This window comes from Budorcas taxicolor, chromosome 16, assembly GCF_023091745.1.
Source record: "Budorcas taxicolor isolate Tak-1 chromosome 16, Takin1.1, whole genome shotgun sequence".
In the NCBI taxonomy this organism is placed as follows: Eukaryota; Metazoa; Chordata; class Mammalia; order Artiodactyla; family Bovidae; genus Budorcas; species Budorcas taxicolor.
The window spans coordinates 66,962,717-66,984,054 of record NC_068925.1 but is presented as its reverse complement, the minus strand read 5'-3'; the positions used below and the strand labels follow the sequence as shown (position 1 = coordinate 66,984,054).

The 21,338-nt window shown below is 39.5% G+C and overlaps 1 non-coding gene and 1 pseudogene across 1 annotated transcript; one reads left to right on the top strand and one right to left on the bottom strand.

Annotated features, from left to right (window-relative positions):
- The window catches only part of LOC128061299 (40S ribosomal protein S4-like), a 53,857-nt pseudogene that overhangs the window by 12,068 nt on the left and 20,451 nt on the right, over positions 1-21,338 (top strand).
- Positions 5,295-5,403, bottom strand: LOC128061930 (U6 spliceosomal RNA). Its single transcript, XR_008200780.1, has one exon. It is a non-coding gene; the product is annotated as a U6 spliceosomal RNA (small nuclear RNA).

Below are 21,338 nucleotides of genomic sequence, written 5' to 3'. Positions count from 1 at the left end.
CCATAGACAGCAGCCCACCAGGCTCCCCTGTCCCTGGGATTCTCCAGGCAAGAACACTGGAGTGGGTTGCCATTTCCCTCTCCAATGCATGAAAGTGAAAAGTGAAAGGGAAGTCGCTCAGTCGTGTCCAACTCTTTGTAACCTCATGGACTGCAGCCTTCCAGGCTCCCCCGTCCCTGGGATTCTCCAGGCAAGAACACTGGAGTGGGGTGCCATTGCCTTCTCCGATATTGACCACTAACGAGAGATAATTTGCTCAAAGTTAGAGTGCTCATTGAGAGTTGAAGAAAAGCAGAGAAGGAAGGTCCCTCTCTGTAAAAAGTTATGGTAGGAAACAAAACACATGCCTAGAAGAAGCTACTTGAATGTCTAATTGTATGGCTATAAACTTTTAAAACAATTTCTTCATTTAACTTTCCTCACATGTGTACTGAGCCCTCACTGTGTTCTGTATACTCTTTGAGGGGAAAGAAAATGAAAAAGATGTGTATATGATATGTCTTGCTTAACAAGCCTAAGGTCACATTTCTTTCTTAAGGAGGTTAAAGTGACAGGCAATGAAATACAATATTCATTAAGTGTACAACTGGATGAGTTTTAACAAATGTAGGTGGTGGTGGTGGTCTAGTTGCTAAGTCTATAAAGAAAGCTGAGCGTAGAAGAATTGATGCTTTTGAACATGGTGTTGGAGAAGACTCTTGAGAGGCCCTTGGAGTGCAAGGAGATCCAACCAGTCCATCCAAAAGGAAATCAGTCCTGGGTGTTCACTGGAAGGACTGATGTTGAAGCTGAAGCTCCAATACTTTGGCCACCTGTTGCGAAGAAATGACTCATTTGAAAAGACCCTCATTCTGGGAAAGATTGAGGGCAGGAGAAGGGAACGACAGAGGATGAGATGGTTGGATGGCATCACCGACTCAATGGACATGGGTTTGGGTGAACTCTGGGAGTTGGTGATGGACAGGGAGGCCTGGAGTGCTGCAGTTCATGGGGTTGCAAAGAGTCGGATATGACTGAGTAACTGGATTGAATTGAACATGTCCAACTATTGTGACCCCATGGACCGTAGCCCGCCACGTTCTACTGTCCGTGGGATTCTCCAGGCAAGAACACTGGAGTGGGTTGCCTTTTCCTTCTCCAGGGGATCTTCCCGACCCAGGGATTGAACCCAGGTCTCTGCATTGCAGACAGATTCTTTACCATCTGACCTATGAGGGAGCTTAACCAGCACTCCAATCAAGTTATAAGATAATTTCATTGCCCCTAAAAAATTCCTTTATGTCTTCCTTCAATCTATTTCCCTTCCCAAATAAACAATCATATTCTCATTTCTTAGAGAAGGAAACGGCAACCCACTCCAGTATTCTTGCCTAGAGAATCCGATGGACAGAAGCCTGGTGGGCCGCTGTCCATACGGTCGCATAGAGTTGGACACAACTGAAGCGACTTAGCATATGCATGCATTGGAGAGGGAAATGGCAACCTGCTCCAGTATTCTTGCCTGGAGAATCCCAGGGACAGGGGAGCCTGATGGGATGCTGTCTATGGGGTCGCACAGAGTCAGACACAACTGAAGCGACTTAGCAGCAGCAGTAGCAGCATTCTCATTTCTATCACCATGCTTTTAAAGTCACATAAATGGAATTACACATCACACCCACTAAAATAAAGAATTATACAATATGTATTCTTTTGGGGTGTCCCTGGTGGCTCAGCTGGTAAAGAATCTGCCTGTACTTCGGGACACCTGGGTTCAGTCCCTGGGTTGGGAAGATCCCTTGCAGAAGAGAATGGCTACCCACTCCAAATCTGGACTGGAGAATTCAGTCCATGGGGTTGCAAAGAGTTGGACACAACTAAGTGACTTTCATTTCACTTCACTGATTCTTTTACTCTGTGCAGTGTTTTAGAGATTTATCCATGTTGTTAGTAGTTCATTTCCATTTTATTACTGAATAATATTTCTGTATACAAATATAAAACATCTTTTCAAAACTTCATAATCTTGTTGATGGACATCTGTATATGCTTTCAGTTTTTGGAATAAAGCTGTTCTTAACGCTCTTGGTCAGGTTTTTGTGAAGTGATAATATCCTTAAACTAGGGATATACTAGGATAAACTAGGATAAACTAGGGTTGGAATTGTTGGGTCATTAGGTAGTACAGTTTTAAAAGATCCCAAACAATTATCTGTGTGGATCACAATAAACTGGAAAATTCTGAAAGAGATGGGAATACCAGACCACCTGACCTGCCTCTTGAGAAACCTATACACAGGTCAGGAAGCAACAGTTAGAACTGGACATGGAACAGACAGGTTCCAAATAGGAAAAGGAGTACGTCAAGGCTGTATATTGTCCCCCTGCTTATTTAACTTCTATGCAGAGTACATCATGAGAAATGCTGGGCTGGATGAAACACAACCTGGAATCAAGATTGGCGGGAGAAATATCAATAAGCTCAAATATGCAGATGACACCCTTATGGCAGAAAGTGAAGAGGAACTAAAGATCCTCTTGATGAAAGTGAAAGAGGAGAGTGAAAACGTTGGCTTAAAGCTCAACATTCAGAAAACGAAGATCATGGCATCCAGTCCCATCACTTCATGGGAAATAGATGGGGAAACAGTGGAAACAGTGTCAGACTTTATTTTTGGGGGGTCCAAAATCACTGTAGATGGTGATTGCAACCATGAAATTAAGACGCTTACTCCTTGGAAGGAAAGTTATGACCAACCTAGACAGCATATTGAAAAGCAGAGACATTACTTTGCCAACAAAGTTCTGTCTAGTCAAGGCTATGGTTTTTCCAGTAGTCATGTATGGATGTGAGAGTTGGACTATAAAGAAGGCTGAGCACTAAAGAAACTGATGCTTTTGAACTGTGGTGTTGGAGAATACTCTTGAGGGTCCCTTGGACTGCAAGGAGATCCAACCAGTCCATCCTAAAGGAGATCAGTCCTGGGTGTTAATTGGAGGGACTGATGTTGAAGCTGAAACTCCAATACTTTGGCCACCTGATGCAAAGAGCTGACTCATTTGAAAAGACCCTGATGCTGGGAAAGATTGAGGGCAGGAGGAGAAGGGGATGACATAGGATAAGGTGGTTGGATGGCATCACCGACTCGATGGACATGGGTTTGGATGGACTCCAGGAGTTGGTGATGGACAGGGAGGCCTGGCATGCTGCACATGGGGTTGTAAAGAGCTGGACACTACTGAGCAACTGAACTGAACTGAAATAGTTTTCCAAAGCTGTATCACTTTATACTCCTTTGAGTAACATATGAGAGTTACACTTCTACCACACACTTGCCAACAACTGGTGTTGTCAGTCTTTAGATTTAGCCATTTTAGTGGGTGTGATGTAGAATTTCAATGCAATTTTAATTAATATTTCCCTGATGATTAATGATATTAGATATCTTTTCACAAGCTTACTGGCCACTTGTATGCCTACTTTTGTGAAATGTCTATTCAAGTCTTTTGCCCATTTTAAATTGGGTTTTATTTTTTGTTTGTAGGAGGCCTTTACATATAATGGTATAATTATATACATTCTTTATTGGATATATGTATAAGAATATTCTCTCTCAGTTTATGGCTTGAATTTTTAAGACTTTATTTTTTAGAACAGTTTAGAAACAAAACTGAGCAGAAAATATAGAGAATTATACCTCATGTCACTACATATGCACAGCCTCCCTCACTATCAACATTCTGCACCCCATGTCCGTGGTTTACATTAGGGTTTTCTCTTGGTGTTGTACATGCAAGGGGTTTAGACATGCAGCCACCGCTATAACGTCTTACAGAGTAGTTTCAAAGCTCTAAAACTCTTCTGCTGGTGCTAAGTCACTTCAGTCATGTCCGACTCTGTGCGACCCCATAGACAGCAGCCTACCAGGCTCCCCCGTCCCTGGGATTCTCCAGGCAAGAACTCTGGAGTGGGTTGCCATTTCCTTCTCCAAAAACTCCTCTATGCTCTGCCTATTCATCCCTCTCTCCCCTGAACCCCTGACAACCGCTGATCTTTCTACTGTTTTTGGAGTTTTGGCTTTTCCAGAATGTCATATAGTTGGAATCATTTAGGATGTAGCCTTTTCAGACTGGCTACTTTCACTTAGTAATATGCATTTAAGATTCCTCTGTGTCTTTTCATGGCTTGAAATCTCATATTTTTAGTGCTGAGTAATATTCCACAATTTATCCATTCATCTACCAAAGGAAATCTTGGTTGCCTCCAAGTTTTGGCAATTATGAATAAAGCTTCTATAAACATCCATATACATCCATATACATAACTTTTCAGCATATTTGGGTGAACACCAAGGAGTGCAATTGTTGTATCACACAATAAAAATATGTTTGGGCAGGTACTTGCATGTTCAGTCTTATCCAGCTCTTTGCAACACTATAGCCTGCAGCCCATCAATCTCCATGTCCATGGAATTTTCCAGGCAAGAATACTGGAGTGGGTTGCCATTTCCCCCTCCAAGATCTTCCTGACCCAGGGTTTGAACCCACATCTTCTGTGTCTCCAGCATTGGCAGGCAGATTCTTCAGTACTGAGCCACTTGAGAAGATATGTTTAGTTTCATGAGAAACTGCCAAACTATCTTCCAAAGTCTGCATCATTTTGTATTCCCACCAACAATGAATGAGAGTTTCTGTTGCTCCTCATGCTCACCAGCCTTTGGTTGCTGTTAGTGTGTTATGTTTGGGCCATTCTTTTATTTTTTTGAATTGGAGGATAATTGCTTTACAATGTTGTGGCGGTTTCTTGGGCCATTCTAATGGATGTGTAGTGATATCTCATTGTTGTTTTAATTTGTAGTTGGCTAATAATGTATACTCCAGGAGTTGGTGATGGACAGGGAGGCCTGGTGTGCTGCAGTCCATGGGGTCACAAAAAGTTGGACACAACTGAGCAACTGAACTGAGCTGAATGACGTATGCTACTGCTGCTAAGTCGCTTCAGTCATGTCTGACCCTGTGTGACCCCAGATGGCAGCCCACCAGGCTCGCCCGTCCCTGGGATTCTCCAGGCAAGAACACTAGAGTGGGATTGATCATATTTTTCATATGCTTATTTGCCATGTGTATATCTTCTTGGATGAGATAGTGGTCGGTTTAGGTTTTTGTCCTTTATTTAATTAGATTGTTCTAATTAAAAGAATTTGGTAAATGTATGTACACATTGTGAATAAATTAACACTATCAAGCTAATTAACATATCTATCACTTACTGTTTTTTCTTGTGTGTGGTAAGATTACTTAAAAGCAACTGTCTTAAAAATACGGACCGCTTCTTGAATTCACACATTATCCTTGTGTGAAGGCTGTGCTAGTCTTCTCTGTTATCATTCTAATTTCAGTATACAAGACGCTGAAATGAGTGCTCAAGATTTCTTTTTTTCCATACATTTTTTCCAAGTGTTGCAACACCATTTGTTTAACTAACTTTCCTATCCCACTGAATTGACTTGGCACCATTGTAAATATTCAATTAAATGTATATGTGTGGGTCTATTTTTTATTTCACTATACTGTTTTACACACAGACACACACATTTTATGACTGTGTTGTGTAATCCAGGCTGAATTTATTATATTTTTATTATAATTTATCCAATTTTAAAGTTCAATTAAAAAAAATTAAACAAAAACATTTTAATGGGTCCATAAAAGCACTGTGGGCCTTGGGCACTGTGTACTCTGCCTGAGAATAATTGGTTGTGGTGGGGATAAAGCTAGCACCTGTAGCCATGCCAGGAATGAAGCACAGGGGCCTGTGAAATTTCTCTGTGAGCACAGGCTGGGCTTGCAGCCCCTGAAAGCATCGCTTTTCTGATAGCCTGTGATAGGTTACTTTTAATACAGTATTTTCCTCATGGTATCCCTGACCCTTCAGTAAAGTCTTGTAAATATTGAGATCCTGACTTAGTTGGTCTATGGGGAATGAAGGAAAATGTCTTTATCAGTCAGGGTTCTTGGTTGCAAGCAACAGAAGCTGACTTTGGCTGACTGAGTGGAAAAGAAGTTTTATGAAAAGGTATGAGGTAGTTCACAGAATGGTTGGAATGATTGGAACATTTAGACTCAAGGCTAAACTTTTAGGAAGAATGCCCAAAACCACATTCCATGAATAGGTCTAATGAGGAAAATATTGCCACCACTAAGCACTAGAAGTTACAGTTTACCCCACTGGAATTCTATGCCAGGAAAGCAGTTATCCTGCTATTGCTCTAGTCATTAGCCCCAGTGTATTATTTGTGCCAAGAATTCAATCTGCTAGTACAGAGTGAGAGGTTGAATGTTTCATCAATAATTATGTAAAAACTCTTTGTCACATATAAGACCAACCAAAAGGTCTGAAAAGCAGAAAGTGAGAATAGGGAATTTTCCATTTCTTGAGAATTCCTCAAGAAAAAAAAATATTGCATAATACATGCACTCAAGAAGCTCACAGTTTTCTGAAAGAGAAACATATTCAGAGCTACTAGTAAAGCCATTCTCTTTAATACAAATGAAATGCTGTGGGAGAAGAGAGGAAAAGACAATTTCAAACAAGGAGTGTTTGAGTCTTAGATCTTGAAGAAGAAGCAGGATTTTGGTTAGCAGAAAATGACACATTCTAGAATAGAGGGAACCAAAATAAGCCAAGTTCAACTACACAGTGTATTTGAGAAACTCTGTGAAAGTCAAAATCATTCAGTCGTGACTCTTTGCGACCCCATGGAATATACAGTCCATGGAATTCTCCAGACCAGAATACAGGAGTATGGTAACCGTTCCCTTCACCAGGGGATCTTCCCAACCCAGGGATCAAACCTAGGTCTCCCACATTGCAGGCAGATTCTTTACCAGCTGAGCCACAGGGGAAGCCCAAGGAATTCTGGAGTGTTTGCTATGAGTGGTGGAGAGGCTGTGTGGTGAGATGGAAGGCTGAAGAGGTAGATGACTATTATAGCCTGTGAGCCTTACTTGAATATGAGCTCCAGAGTTCAATTTTCACTCTGGAAACCCATTGGAAGGTTTTGAAAAGCAAGAAGTAATATGGTACTCAACTTCATCACTGTGCTTGAGATGGATTAATTATCCTAGATTAGAGGATTACTAAGAGACTCTGGGGAAGTGATTCAAGAGTTATATGGACTTTGGACTAGCTTATTCCAAGGTGCTTTCTGACCACAGGACTTGATCACTGGAGACAGAAAGGCAAGGAGATAGCAAAGAGTGACAAAAAGTACTTCAGGAATAAGGTAATAAGAACCTGGACCTGGTGGCAATAGAGGGAGTGGAAAAGAATACAGACATTTGAGAGGCATATTAGAGAAAGAAAACCTGTGTTAGTGTCAAACTGAACATGAGAGTGAGAGAAAGGAGTCCAAAAATTCTCTAGGATCTTGAGTACAACAGAATCCTCAAAGTTCAGGAAGAGCTGTGGGCCTGAAGTCACTGGATTCACTTGGATACTTCTGAAAAGAAAATCTGTTGAGCTCTGTTTTATTAAAACAGCTTGGAAAAAAAAAAAAAAAAAACTAGTGGGGAAGTGGGGAATTATTTGATTCTCCAGGAAGCTTGTCTTTCCTCAACAGATGGAGTTGTAAAGCTTGAACTTGGTCTGGGGCCAATGCTCTTCTACAGCAATTAAACCGAGCAAGATGCATAACCATAAACTTGACTTGAACCGGGAATGTAACCCTTAAGTTCTGTGTGTGAGCACTCAGTCATGTCCGACTCTTTGTGGCCCCATGGACTGTAGCCTGCCAGACTCCACTGCCCATGGAATTTTCCAGGCAAGAATACTGAAGTGTGTAGCCATTTCCTACTCCAGAGGATTTTCCCAAACTAGGAATCAAACTCACATCTCTTCTGCCTTCTGCATTGGCAGGCGGGTTCTTTACCTGTAGCACCACTTGGGAGCCTTAGTGTTTAGTTTTGTTCCCCCAGAAGATTCTACCCTAGATTTTGATGTTGATTTGATGTTGATTTTGTCCTTAAAATCACCAATTCTCTTTTTTTATAAGACTACCATTTTTCACATCTTCAGCCTGGAGGAATACTAGTATCAAAAAGTGAAGGTCAGAGGGGGTACTAATTTGTGAAAAAAGATTAAGAATTTTATCTCAGATGAGTTGAGTGTGAATTAAAGGCAAGAAAACTAAGTGCAAATTTCCAGCAGTAGGTAAAAAACACAGATCTGAGCTCAAAATGGAAATTGGAAATAGAGGTACAGATAGAAAGCCCTGGTCAAGAGCTGAGAGTTAAACTTGCTGAAGGTTCCAATGGAGAGTGGATATACTGAGAGTCAGAGGGCTCTGCTCTGTAACTTGGAACTTGGTCACTTTCATGCAGTGTGGAGAGGAAGGAAGAGTGAATGGATCCAAGAGCAAAAGAGGAGGTGAAGACAGATGAAAGAAAATCCAAGAGACTGTGGGTTCGATCCCTGGTTGGGAAGATCTTCTGGAGAAGGGCATGAAAACCCATTCCAGTATTCTTGCCTGGAGAATCCCATGGACAGAGAAACCTAGTGGGCTACAGTCCATAGTGTGGTGAAGGGTTGGACACGACAGAAGCAACTTAGCACAATGCATGTAGCCTCATGAAAGCAAGGGAAACACCCTCTTGCAAAAAAAGAGGGTGACAATCTATATTGGTTAAGGTTTTTTAAGTTTAAAGGGTTTGTCTAAAGGGAGGCCAAAAGAAAAACAAAAAGATAGTACAGAATTTAATTAGGCAGGAAGGAGATTCTTACCAGGTCACAGTAACAAGGTGATTGCTTGTTTAAAAGAAAAAAAGGATCTGAAGGCATATCCTCTGTATGCTGGGATCTTCAGCAACTCTAACTCTCAGTGTCTGACCAAGACTTTCCAATCTGTATTTCTTTTTCTAGCTTGCTTTCTGATTTCATTCTGTTTTCTGTCTACTTACTAGGTTGGAAGAAAATGGGCAGACAGGAGAATACCCATCACTGCAATAAAGGGTTCAGAAAATTGTCCTACATTAATCATCTCTGATAGACCTAAGTCTATACTTTTCTTGCTGTAACACAGATGAGGACCTTGCCATTTCAGTATTATATTGAGACAGAACCTCTTTATCGTGGCTTGTCTTGAGCATTATAGGAAATAACATAATCATATGACATGATGCCTGCCCTCAAAATGCTTATCATCTAGTGGGAGAGAAGAGATTGATATTCTTCAAACAATGCATGTCGCTTGTAAGATTGTAGATGATTGATTTGGCTTAAAATTCTATGAAACCAAAGTAAAAATGGTGGGCAATAGGCAGCCTAGTGATCAGCCATCATTTTCTTGTGTTCCATCACCAATTCAGTTCAGTTCAGTTCAGTCGCTTAGTCATGTCCGACTCTTTGCAACCCCATGAACCGCAGCATGCCAGGCCTCCCTGTCCATCACCAACTCCCAGAGTTCACCCAAACCCATGTCCATTGAGTCGGTGATGCCATCCAACCATCTCATCCTCTGTCATCCCCTTCTCCTCCTGCCCTCAATCTTTCCCAGCATCAGGGTCTTTTCAAATGAGTCAGGTCTTCGCATCAGGTGGCCGAAGTATTGGCGTTTCAGCTTCAACATCAGTCCTTCCAATGAACATATGGATGGACTGGTTGTATCTCCTTGCAGTTCAAGGGACTCTCTAGAGTCTTCTCCAACACCACAGTTCAAAAGCATCAATTTCTTCGGTGCTCAGCTTTGTTTATAGTCCAACTCTCACATCCATACATGACTACTGGAAAAACCATAGCCTTGACTAGATGGAACTTTGTTGACAAAGTAGGTGTTTTTTTTTTTTTTTTGACCCACACCACTCATCTACTTCTGCTTCATTGACTATGCCAAAGCCTTTGACTGTGTGGATCACAATAAACTGGAAAATTCGGAAAGAGATGGGAATATCAGACCACTTGACCTGCCTCTTGAGAAACCTGTATGCAGGTCAGGAAGCAACAGTTAGAACTGGACATGGAACAACAGACTGGTTCCAAATAGGAAAAGGAGTATGTCAAGGCTTTTTGACACTCTGCTTTTTTAACTTATATGCAGAGTACATCATGAGAAACACTGGGCTGGATGAAGCACAAGCTGGAATCAAGATTGCCGGGAGAAATATCAATAACATCAGATATGCAGATGACACCATTATGGCAGAAAGTGAAGAGGAACTAAAAAGCCTCTTGATGAAAGTGAAAGAGGAGAATGAAAAATTTGGCTTAAAGCTCAACATTCAGAAAATGAAGATCATGGCATCTGTTCCCATCACTTCATGGCAAATAGATGGGTAAACAGTGGAAACAGTGTCTGATTTTAATTTTTTGGGCTCCAAAATCACTGCAGATGGTGACTGCAGCCATGAAATTAAAAGACACTTACTCCTTGGAAGAAAAGTTTTGACCAACCTAGACAGCATATTCAAAAGCAGAGACATTACTTTGCCAACAAAGGTCCATCTAGTCCAGGCTATGGTTTTTCCAGTAGTCATGTATGGACGTGAGTGTCGGACTGTGAAGAAAGCTGAGCGCTGAAGAACTGATGCTTTTGAAGACTCTTGAGAGTCCCTTGGACTGCAAGGAGATCCAACCAGTCCACTCTAAAGGAGATCAGTCCTGGGTATTCTTTGTAAGGAATGATGCTAAAGCTGAAACTCCAGTACTTTGGCCACCTCATGCGAACAGTTGACTCATTGGAAAAGACTCTCTGATGCTGGGAGGGGTTGGGGGTAGGAAGAGAAGGGGATAACAGAGGATGAGATGGCTGGATGGCATCACCAACTCGATGGACGTGAGTTTGAGTGAACTCCGGGAGTTGGTGATGGACAGGGAGGCCTGGCCTGCTGCAGTCCAAGGGGTCGCAAAGAGTCAGACATGACTAAGCAACTGAACTGAACTTGGTATGTGGGGTCTTGGCATGTGGGGTCATAGTTCCTGACCAGAGAAGCCCCCTGCAGTGGAAGCACATAGTTTCATTTACGGGACCACCAGAGAAGTCCATCGTGAGTATGCAGTGTGGTTTCAGATTCCCTAGAGAATTCTGTCAGCGAAAGTGCTGTCTTGAAATTGCGTTGTAAAGTATTCAGACCCATTTCAAATGTAATACATGTTATTATTGCTGTGATTACACCCCTACAAGCTCCTGACCACCACCACTCCCATTCCAAATTTCCTCTTTGGAAAAAGCAGCTCTGGTAATAATTATCATTTGGCCAGTAACCATTTCTGTACCTTTTCTTTCACCTTTAAATAGGTTTTGGCTTGTTGTTTGAATATTATTAACAATCTGTGAAACAGACCCTGCTTTAATTTTGACTCTTGAATCATGCTGTAATGTGATTTTAATTTAACCATTAAATGGCAACCCACTCCAGTGTTCTTGCCTGGAGAATCCCAGGGATGGAGGAGCCTGGTGGGCTGCCGTCTATGCGGTCGCACAGAGTCGGACACGACTGAAGCAACTCAGCAGCAGCAGCAGCTTTTCAGTCTAGATACACGTTTACCTCACAATAATAGGTGATACCATCTCTTCATAGGCATATGCTTTTATTAAAGTTCTCTGTTGTTGAAAGTACCATCTTTTTGTGGGGAACTATGTAGCAACAGCTGGGCTTGTATTTGGGGGGGATGAAGGGAATGATATAGTTCCTCCTTAGCTTATTATAATTAGAGATATTTGTGTGAAAATAGAATCTCTGTTGCCTAAGTGTTGCTCAGCTCCTGCTGATCAGTTCTCACTCATAGGCATCTTCCTTTGTGGTATAATAGTTAGTTGCTGTGGAGATGATTATCCTGTCATGGAGAAAAGAGACTTATGAATTTAAATGAAGAACGAGCAGCAGGAGCAAAAGAACTATGCCAAAAGCTAGCATTTCATCCAATTTAATTTTCTCTTGCCTTTTAAATATATATTATATCATAAAGTTGGATATATCAACTTAAATACTATAGTTTCGGGATTAATTATGAATAATGACAGAAGGAAAATTTAAAAGAAAGGCAAAATATAATGCTAGACATTATATTACACATTACATGTAACATTACATGTTACACAGAGGCTAGAAGGTGTTCAAGTTAAAGCAAACTTGAAATAATAACCATATACTATTGGGCTTCCCAAGTGGTAAAGAATCCTCCTGCCAATGCATGAGACCCAGAAGACGTGGTTTTGATCCCTGGGTCAGGAAGATCCCATGGAGGAGAAAATGGCAACCACTCCAGCATTCTTGCTTGGAAAATTCCATGGACAGAGGAGCCTAGCGGGCTATAGTCCATAGGGTTGCAAAGAGTTGGACAACTGAGCAAATGAACATGGTTTAGATAAACAAACTATTTGAATGGTTCTATTGCAGCATCAAAAGCTACTTTTCATGAGTTGCTGAAGTAATTTACACATCATTCAACAAGTAGGAAGCAGAATGTTGAAACAGAAAGAGAACAGACTTTGTATGAAGAAGGCCTGGATGGAAGTCATTGATTTTTGGCAGGCCACTTGACCTTCTTTGAACTTAATCAATTGAAGCAACTATGAAATTGGGATAAATTTGTAGAGTTATTTTCTGGGCTGTTGATCTGGTATGGACTCATATAGCTGTGTACAGCCAATGTCTGTTCTGATTGGTCATTTCATTCATTCTGATAGGGCCCATTCTGTACTAATATTTAATTGGTTATTAAATATTCTGAATGTCATCTATGTTAGTCAGGACAGGGAAGACTATGCTGCAGCTACAAATTTTTGAATCTAAGTGGTTTAACACAATTAAATTATATTTTTTGCTCTCATTGATTCCAGTATGGATGTGGCAGCCCTCCCTCTTATGACTAACAGCTTTCAATCCAAGGATTTTATAGCAGAAGAGGAATGGAGGAGGCGTACTGGCTTTTAACTTCGTTGGCCCCTAAAGAGACATATGTTTTTTCTACTTAGTGTATTGGACAGAACTAGTCACATGGCCCTAACCTATCTGCAAGGGAGGATGGGAAATGCAAAGGCTATGGAATCATTGGTGAGCAATGTCTTTGCCACATCACCCTGTTTTGTGAGGATTAGATGAAATAATGTATATAAAGGATTTACAGTTGTACCTGAAGAGGCAGGTCAGACCACACAGGCTGACTCAGGTTTAAAGCTTGGTTTGAATGACGAGTGGGTTGAGATTATTTTCATTTTTACCTGTAACCAACAAAGAAGCAGAAAAAAGCATACACTAGAAATTGATCAAGAATACAGGGTAGCACATGTTGAATGCAGCACACCAGTGCCTCCGTCTGCCTTGTTCCTTATGAAAGCTTGTCTCACGTTCAGCCCATGTCTCAGCAGCCCGGGTTGGGGAGGAATTTGCCAGGTCAGAAGAGCCCAGAATAGAGGTTTTGCTACCTCTCCACTGTTTCAGGATGGGCTGGACTGTGGTGATGTGAGGAGTGTTGGGACAAGTTAACAAGTAAAGGTCCACTCTGTTAGCACAGAGGGATTTAATACTGAGTTATAGTTGCCTATTACATAATTTATTCCCTACTGTATCTTTGAGATTGCATTAATCAAAAATTTCCAAGTTCATACTTTGTCTAAGGTAGAATTATAGTGGATGTTACAGGGGGATGCTAAAGAAAAAGAAATTCTAGTCTCTTCTCATAAGGAATTTATAATCTAGGAGGTTAAATCACTATCAGTCAAAAAAAAGTCAACTCAATAAAAGGCAAAACTGTACCTACGAAAGAAAGACAGTTTTCAGATAGGGCAACATAAGATTCAAAGATATAGAGAGCAAACTAGTGGTTACCAGTGGGGAGAGGGAAGCAGGAGAAAGAGAAAGAGAAGGGTCAATGTAGGGCTGGAGAACTTTTTAAAAAAGGGTTATTATGGGATTATATGAAATCATGTGTATGAAACTTTTGAAGATTGGAAAGCACTATAGAATTTAAATAATTTTCCACTAAAAATATTTTAGAAATAAAAATAGGGCAGCATATAGTAAGATTGATTTAGAGGTACAAATGACAAAAAAGGAGAGAATAATTACTAGGAAAGTTAGTAGAAGTCAGGCAGCATTAATTCTTCATGGACAATTAAAGAATATTTCAGTTTAAGTTCAGGTACCAAAGCTAGGATGTACAAAGAATTTCAGATCACTTTTAATTACAAAACTGGCCTTGGAGGCTGAAGAAGTTCCAGCCAGTTGCTATGGATTAGATTTCACCAGAAGTAGCTTGTATGTTGGAGAAGGAAATGGCAACCCACTCCAGTGTTCTTGCCTGGAGAATCCCAGGGATGGGGGAGCCTGGTGGGCTGCCGTCTATAGGGTCACACAGAGTCGGACACGACTGAAGCGACTTAGCAGCAGCAGCAGCTTGTATGTTGTGGGAATGTAATGTACATGTGATATACCCTGAAGCTTCCCAGAAATCCCGAGGAAGACTGGGGAGACAAACCTGAGGTCTTGCCTAGAGAGAGGCTAGTGAGAAAAAAAGTTGCACATTAATATAACATATCAGTAGATTATAGCAATATTTATAGTACAATTGCAATCATTTTCTGCATATAGTTCAAATTTTAATATTATGTTGTAAGCATTTCGCCATATTCTGAAATAATATTTTAATATTTGTAATGGACAGAAAAAACATTTCTCAAGTGTTAGATAATGTGCTGTTGAGAAGCATACATTCTTTCATTTAATTTTTATATCTACATGTGCTGTGCTGTGCTTAGTCATGTCCAACTCTGTGACCCCATGGGCTGTAGCCTACCAGGCTCCTCTGTCCATGGGGATTCTCCAGGCAATACTGGAGTGGGTTGCCATGCCCTCCTCCAGATCTTCTCAACATAGGGATCGAACCCAGGTTTCCTGCATTGCAGGCAGATTCTTTACCCTCTTAGCCACCAGGGAAGCCTACTTTATCACCACTTAACATACGAAAAATATGAGGCTAGAAGATATAAAAGTCACACAGCAAGTATCTGCTTGAGTCACCATCAAATCTTAGTATGACTGATCTGAAAACCTACCCTCTAACTAACATATTATACTGCCTTTTCTACTGTCAATGCGCTATCAGTGAATAAATAAATCCCTTTTTAAACTTCAATGTGTATGTGCTAAGTTGCTTCAGCTGTGTCCGATTCTTCATGAGCTTGGAGCAGGAAGCTCAAACCCAGGTTTCCTGCACTGCAGGCAGATTCTTTATCATCTGAGCCACCAGGGAAGCCCAAGAATACTGGAGTGGGTAGTCTATCTCTTCTCCAGGGAATCTTCCCGACTCAGGAATCGAACGGGGGCCTCCTGCATTGCAGGCAGAATCTTTAGCAGCTGAGCTACCAGGGAAGCCCCCTAGGTCCTTCCATGTGGTCTCAAATGGCAACATTTCATTGTTTTTTTAATGGGTGAGTAATATTCCATCATAGGCTTCCCAGGTGGCTCAATGGGTAAAGAATCTGCCTGCAATGCAGGAGATGTGGGAGACATGAGTTTGATTCCTGAGTGGGGAAGATTCCCTGGAAAAGGGCATGGCAACCCACTCCAGTATTCTTGCCTGGAGAATCCCATGGATAGAGGAGCCTGACGGGTACAGATCATGGGGTCGCAAAGAGTCACACCTGGCTGAAGCAACTGAGCATGCAGACACTCACTGTATTCCTCTGTATATGTATATACTATGTCTTCTTTATCTATCCATCTCCTGATGGGCACTTGGGTTGCTTCCACATCTTGGCTGTGATAAATAAGGCTGTAATAAACATAAGGATGCGTATATTTTTTGAATTAGTATTTTCATTGTTTTTGGAAAAACCTAGGAGCAGAGTTGTTGGATGTTATGGTAGTTCTATTTTTAATTTTTTGAGGAAACTATGTATTGTTTTCCACAGTGGCCGCACCAATTTACAGGGCACACCAACAATGCGCAAGGGTTCCCCTTTTTCCACCTTCTTGCCAACACTTTTAATTTATTTATTACTCTTTGATAAGAGCCATTCTGACAGGTGAGAGGGAGCATCTCACCATGGTTTTGATTTGCATTTTTCTGGTGGTTAGTGATGTGAAGCATTTTTTCATGTGCCTGTTGGCCATTTGTGTGTCTGTTTTTGGAAAAACGTCTATTCACATCTTCTGCTTACTTTTTTTTAAAGCAATGATATATCACTTTTATTTATTAAAAAACTTTTATTGGAGTAGAGTTGATTTATGATATTGTGTTCATTACAGCTGTAAGGTGAATCAATTATACATATATATATCTCCACTCTTTTTAATATTCTTTTCCCATACAGCTCTGCCTACTTTTTAATGGGGTCGTTTGTTTTCCTGATGTTGAGTTGTATGACTCTTTGTATATTTTGGAAATTAATCCCATATCAGATATATTATTTGCAAATATCTTCTTCCATTCAGTAGATGGCCTTTCTGTTTTGTTGACAGTTTCTTTTTGTTGTGCAAAAGCCTTTTAGTTTGATGTAATCCCATTTGTTTATTTTTGCTGTTGTTTTTCTTGCCTAAGGAGACATATCCACCCAAATACATTTTCCCCCCCCGGAATATTATTAAGATATCAAGATCAATATCAGAGATTGTGCTATTTTTTATTTTAGGAGTTTTATGATTTAAGTCTTTAATCCATTTGAATTTATTTCTGTGCATGGTGTGAGAGAGTAGTCCACTTTGATTATTTTGCATATAGCTGTCACATTTCCCAACACTATTTATTGAAGAGACTATCTTCCACAGCTATCTTTTCCACACTGTATATTCTTTGTTATAAATTGCTTATATAAATGTGGGTACATTTCTGGGCTCTCTATCCTATTCCACTGATCTTTGTGTCTGTTTTTGTAACAGTATCATACTGTTTTGGTGACTAGCTTTGTACTATAGCTTGATATAAAGAAGCATGATACTTCCAGCTTTGTTCTCCTTTCTTGTTTGTATTGGCTATTCAGGTCTTTTGTGTTTCCATACAAATTTTAGAATTATTTGTTCTAGTTCTGTGAAAAGTTTCATTGGTGTTTTGATAGATTTTGCATTGAACCTGTAGATTTCTTTGGGTAATATGGTCTTTTTAACAATATTAGTTCTTCTAACCCAAGAGCATGGAAATGCTCTCTCCAACTATTTGCTTCATCTTAAATTTCCTTCATCAGTGTCTTATAGTTTTTGGAATACAGGATTTTTGCCTTTTCAGTTAGGTTTATTCCTAGGTATTTTATTCTTTTTGATGAGACTGTACATGGAATTTTTTAATGTAAACTGACTCTCTTGCATATTTATTTAAAATTCTTTTCCCCCCAGTTTTATTGAGAAACCATTGACATACTGTATAAGTTTACTTATAAGTAAACTTATAAGTTCACTGTATAAGTTTAAGGCACTCAGCAGGATAGTTCTATTTATATATATATAATGAGATAATTACCACAATAGAGTCAGCTAACATTCATCTTCTCGTACAGATACAATAAAAAGGAGAGAAAGAAGGAAAAAGATGAAAAGGAAAAAAAGTTTCTCTTTGTGATGAGAATTCATAGAATTACTCTCTTGACAACGTTCCTTCATAACATACAGCAGTGCTAGCGATAGCTGTCAATGTCATGTTGTACATTATATCTCTAGTACTTATTTATCTTATGAATGGGAGTTTTTACCCTTTGACCACCTTCTGCCAGTCTCCCCTCCCCTCACCCCCTGCCTCTGGTAAACAGTGTTCAGGACTGGGAACTCAGATACACCCATGGCGGATTCATGTTGATGTATGGCAAAACCAATACAGTATTGTAAAGTAAAATAAAGTAAAAAAAAAAGTATACAACAAAGCAAAAATGTGATTTTTCTTAATAATAATTGTTAATAAATAAAATTTTAAAAATATTTTGTGTATTTATTTATGGTTTCAGAGAAATAAAAACCTGCCAGGATTTAGTAAATAATGTCTAGAAAATATGTATAGCTCACAATAAAGAAGTAAGTTTTTTAGGTGAAAAGCAATTTAAATGTTTCTTGGATGTATTAAAATTACTTGAAACTAGTGGCACTTTTTTGGTTAATAGTGCACTGCTACCTTAACTGTATCTGTTCAACACACTGAGGCACAGTATCTACGAGAGAGCTACCTGAATTCCTAATTTCGGATAAAAACACCCAAAGAACAAATGTGTGTAGAATGTGAAAATTAGTAGTACATGACAAAATTTTATTATATTAAGGGCATAGGTTTTTGAGTCAGAAAAAACAATATTGAATTTATAACAAGTTCTGTCACTTCCTAGCTATTTAATTTGAGGGTGAGGGGGCAGTTGCTTAACCTCCTTCAGTGTCATTTCCTAAATTATAAAATAGGGATGCTTATATTCACCTGCCACCGGATCATAAGACTTAAAGGAAAATATACACTAAAATGACTACACATAATACATAGCTAATAAGTGTTACCTACTTTATCATCCAGCATGTTCTTGGTAGATAGACTAGTCATTCCAGACTCATCATAATTTGCTTACTTACAACAAGTTGTCATTTTCACTGAGGGTACTAATTAGGTGTGAAGTAAACAATCTGTAGTTTGGGGTTTTCAGCTAATAGTAATACAAGCTAGTCTCTAGAGAAGGAAAAAGAAAACAGAGACTAAAGGTGAAGGCAGTAGAATGGGCAGTAGAATAAAAAATAACTTTTAGAGAATTTTCAGGAAATTAATTGTTTCAAGGTTGACATTTAGATACGGGCAGGGAATTTTGTGCTTTGGGTGGACACGGTTTAGCACTAAACCCTTTAATGTATTTTAATAGCCTCATAATCTCTTAAATAGCTATATGAATTTTATTTTTACATATTTTATGCAGCAAAATAAATCGCCATTCAAGTGCTTTTTGATGTGTGAAGTAATGGACTTTTTAATTGCCACTAGTAAGTGTCCTTAATTTAGTGAAATCTCTCCCCTGTCTGTTGATAATTTTGCTCTTTGATAAGGCAGAGAATATTTATTTGCTTGCTGGTCATCATCTTTTATAAGCACGGTGATAAGGGATTCAAGAATGACATGCAAATAGATATATATGGAGATTTATATGAGCTGTATCAGGTGAAAAATTCTCTTTATAAGTGGCACTTGAATTTATCTTATGGAGGGAATTGTCTTACTTTAAGAAATACTTCAATCAACTGCTTAGGGTAAAATGTGAGAATCTCAGCAGAGTCAGCAGAAGACATGAGAACAAAAGAGGTACAATACTGCTTAGTATGGGAAAGATGATGTCCAGAGAAGCTAGGAGAAGAGAGGCTGAGGAAGGCAAGCGGATGGCTTGCCAAGTCATCTGTTTGCTAACTGATGCTTATTGAACTTGGGTACCTATCCTCCAGAGACTGGGAGATAGGGGTTATATCTTTTCTGATGACTACATTTCAGAGAAATGGCTCCCTAGTCCATGAAAGACACATTCTTGAGAGTAGAAGACAGATCTCAAAGAGACAGGGAAAGAATTTACATTGCAAGTCCTTTTTTTTTTTTTTTTAAAGTGAAGTCGCTCAGTCGTGTTCGACTCTTTGCGACCCCATGGGCTGTAGCCTACCAGGCTCCTCTGTTGCAAGTCCTTTTAAAAAGTAAATGCTCTATGGCAGAAATCACAACACTGTAAAAATGGAAAGAAAAAAAAAAAGTAAAAAGAGCCCACTCACTGGAGAAGACCTTGATGCTGGGAAAGATTGAAGGCAGGAGGAGAAGGGGATGACAGAGAATGATGGGTGGCATCACCAACTCAATGGACATGAGTTTGAGCAAGCTCCAGGAGATGGTGGAGGACAGGAAAGCCTGGAGTGCTGCAGTCTATGGGGCCGCAAAGAGTAGGAAACGACTGAGGGACTGAACGACAACGGGTGGCTCAGTGATAAAGAATCCACCTGCCACGCAGGAGACTTGCATTTGATCCCTGGGTCAGGAATATCCCTTGAAGAAGGAATAGCTACCCACTCCGGTATTCTTGCCTGGGAAATCCCATGGACAGAGGAGCCTGGCAGGCTACAGTCCATGGGGTCGCAAAAGAGTTGAACACGACTTAGTGACTAAACAGCAACAACAACAATCCCTATCTCAGGGCAGGATGACCCTAGCTGACATATCTTATGTATGTAAAGCATTCCTACCTTTGATTAAACTTCATAGTTAATACTTCAGCATATTTGTAGAGTTATTGGGAGAAAGAATCCTCTTAAATTAGTATGCTTACACAATTAAATTTTGCCTTAATTCTCTGCAGTATTTTATGAATTTGCCCATGTCTTTTAAACTTTCAAGTTTTTGGCATAAAGTTCTTCATAATATTACCTTATTAATTTTTATTATTTACAAATTCACAATTGGCCTTTATTTCACAAAGTTTCTAGCCTTTAGAAGAGTTTTTTTGTACAATTTTTGCTTAATGATGCTATTTAAAGAGAAAATAGACAAATGCACAAATTATGTCCTTGAAGCTACTTCTTTAACTTTGAGGAAATGTAAAGGTAGAAAAGTATTAGTTCCAGAGCCTAAGGAGTACATTTATTTATGTATATATTTATTAAATACTTACTTATTTATTTGGCAGTACCATGTCTCAGATGTGGCATGTGGAAATAGTCTGTCTTCGTTGTAGCTTGCAGGTTCTGTTAGTTGCAGCAGGCGGGATCTAGTTCTCCAACCAGGGATTGAACCCGGGGCCCTTGCATTGGGACTGCAGAGTCTTAGCCTTTGAACCACCAGGGAAGTCCCAACAGTACACTTATATCACCTGAACTTAGATTTTCCCATTTGGTTGGATACATATTACACCAAAGTGAGTTCCTGAATTATCTGTTGCCTTGCTTTGGTAGAATAATTTTATTAACTTTCTAATGTCTGTGGTGACCATAATTGTGTCTGCTTTTCCATCCTGATATGCTTATTTGTTCTTTCTTAACCCATATCAATAGATGTGTATCAATTTTTAATTTTTTTCAAACAAATATATGGCTTTGTTGATACTATTATATTTTATTTTGTATTTCCTTATTTTTTCCTTATAATTTACTTTATTATGTTCTCCCTTCTCCTTGTTTGGGTTTATTTTGCTGAAATTTTTTCCAACATCTTGAGAAGACTGCTTAGTTCATACATTTTCAGCAATTTAAATTTTATAATTTTTGCAATTAAATCTATAAATTTTCTTTTGGAAACTTAGAAGTATCCTCTAAGTTTTGATTCATGGCATTTAAAAATTTCCATATCTATTTCTTTTTTGACCCATGAGTTATTTAGAAGTATATTTCTTAATTGCTAGTTATCATTTTAAATTATTGATTTCTAGCATAGCCATATATGA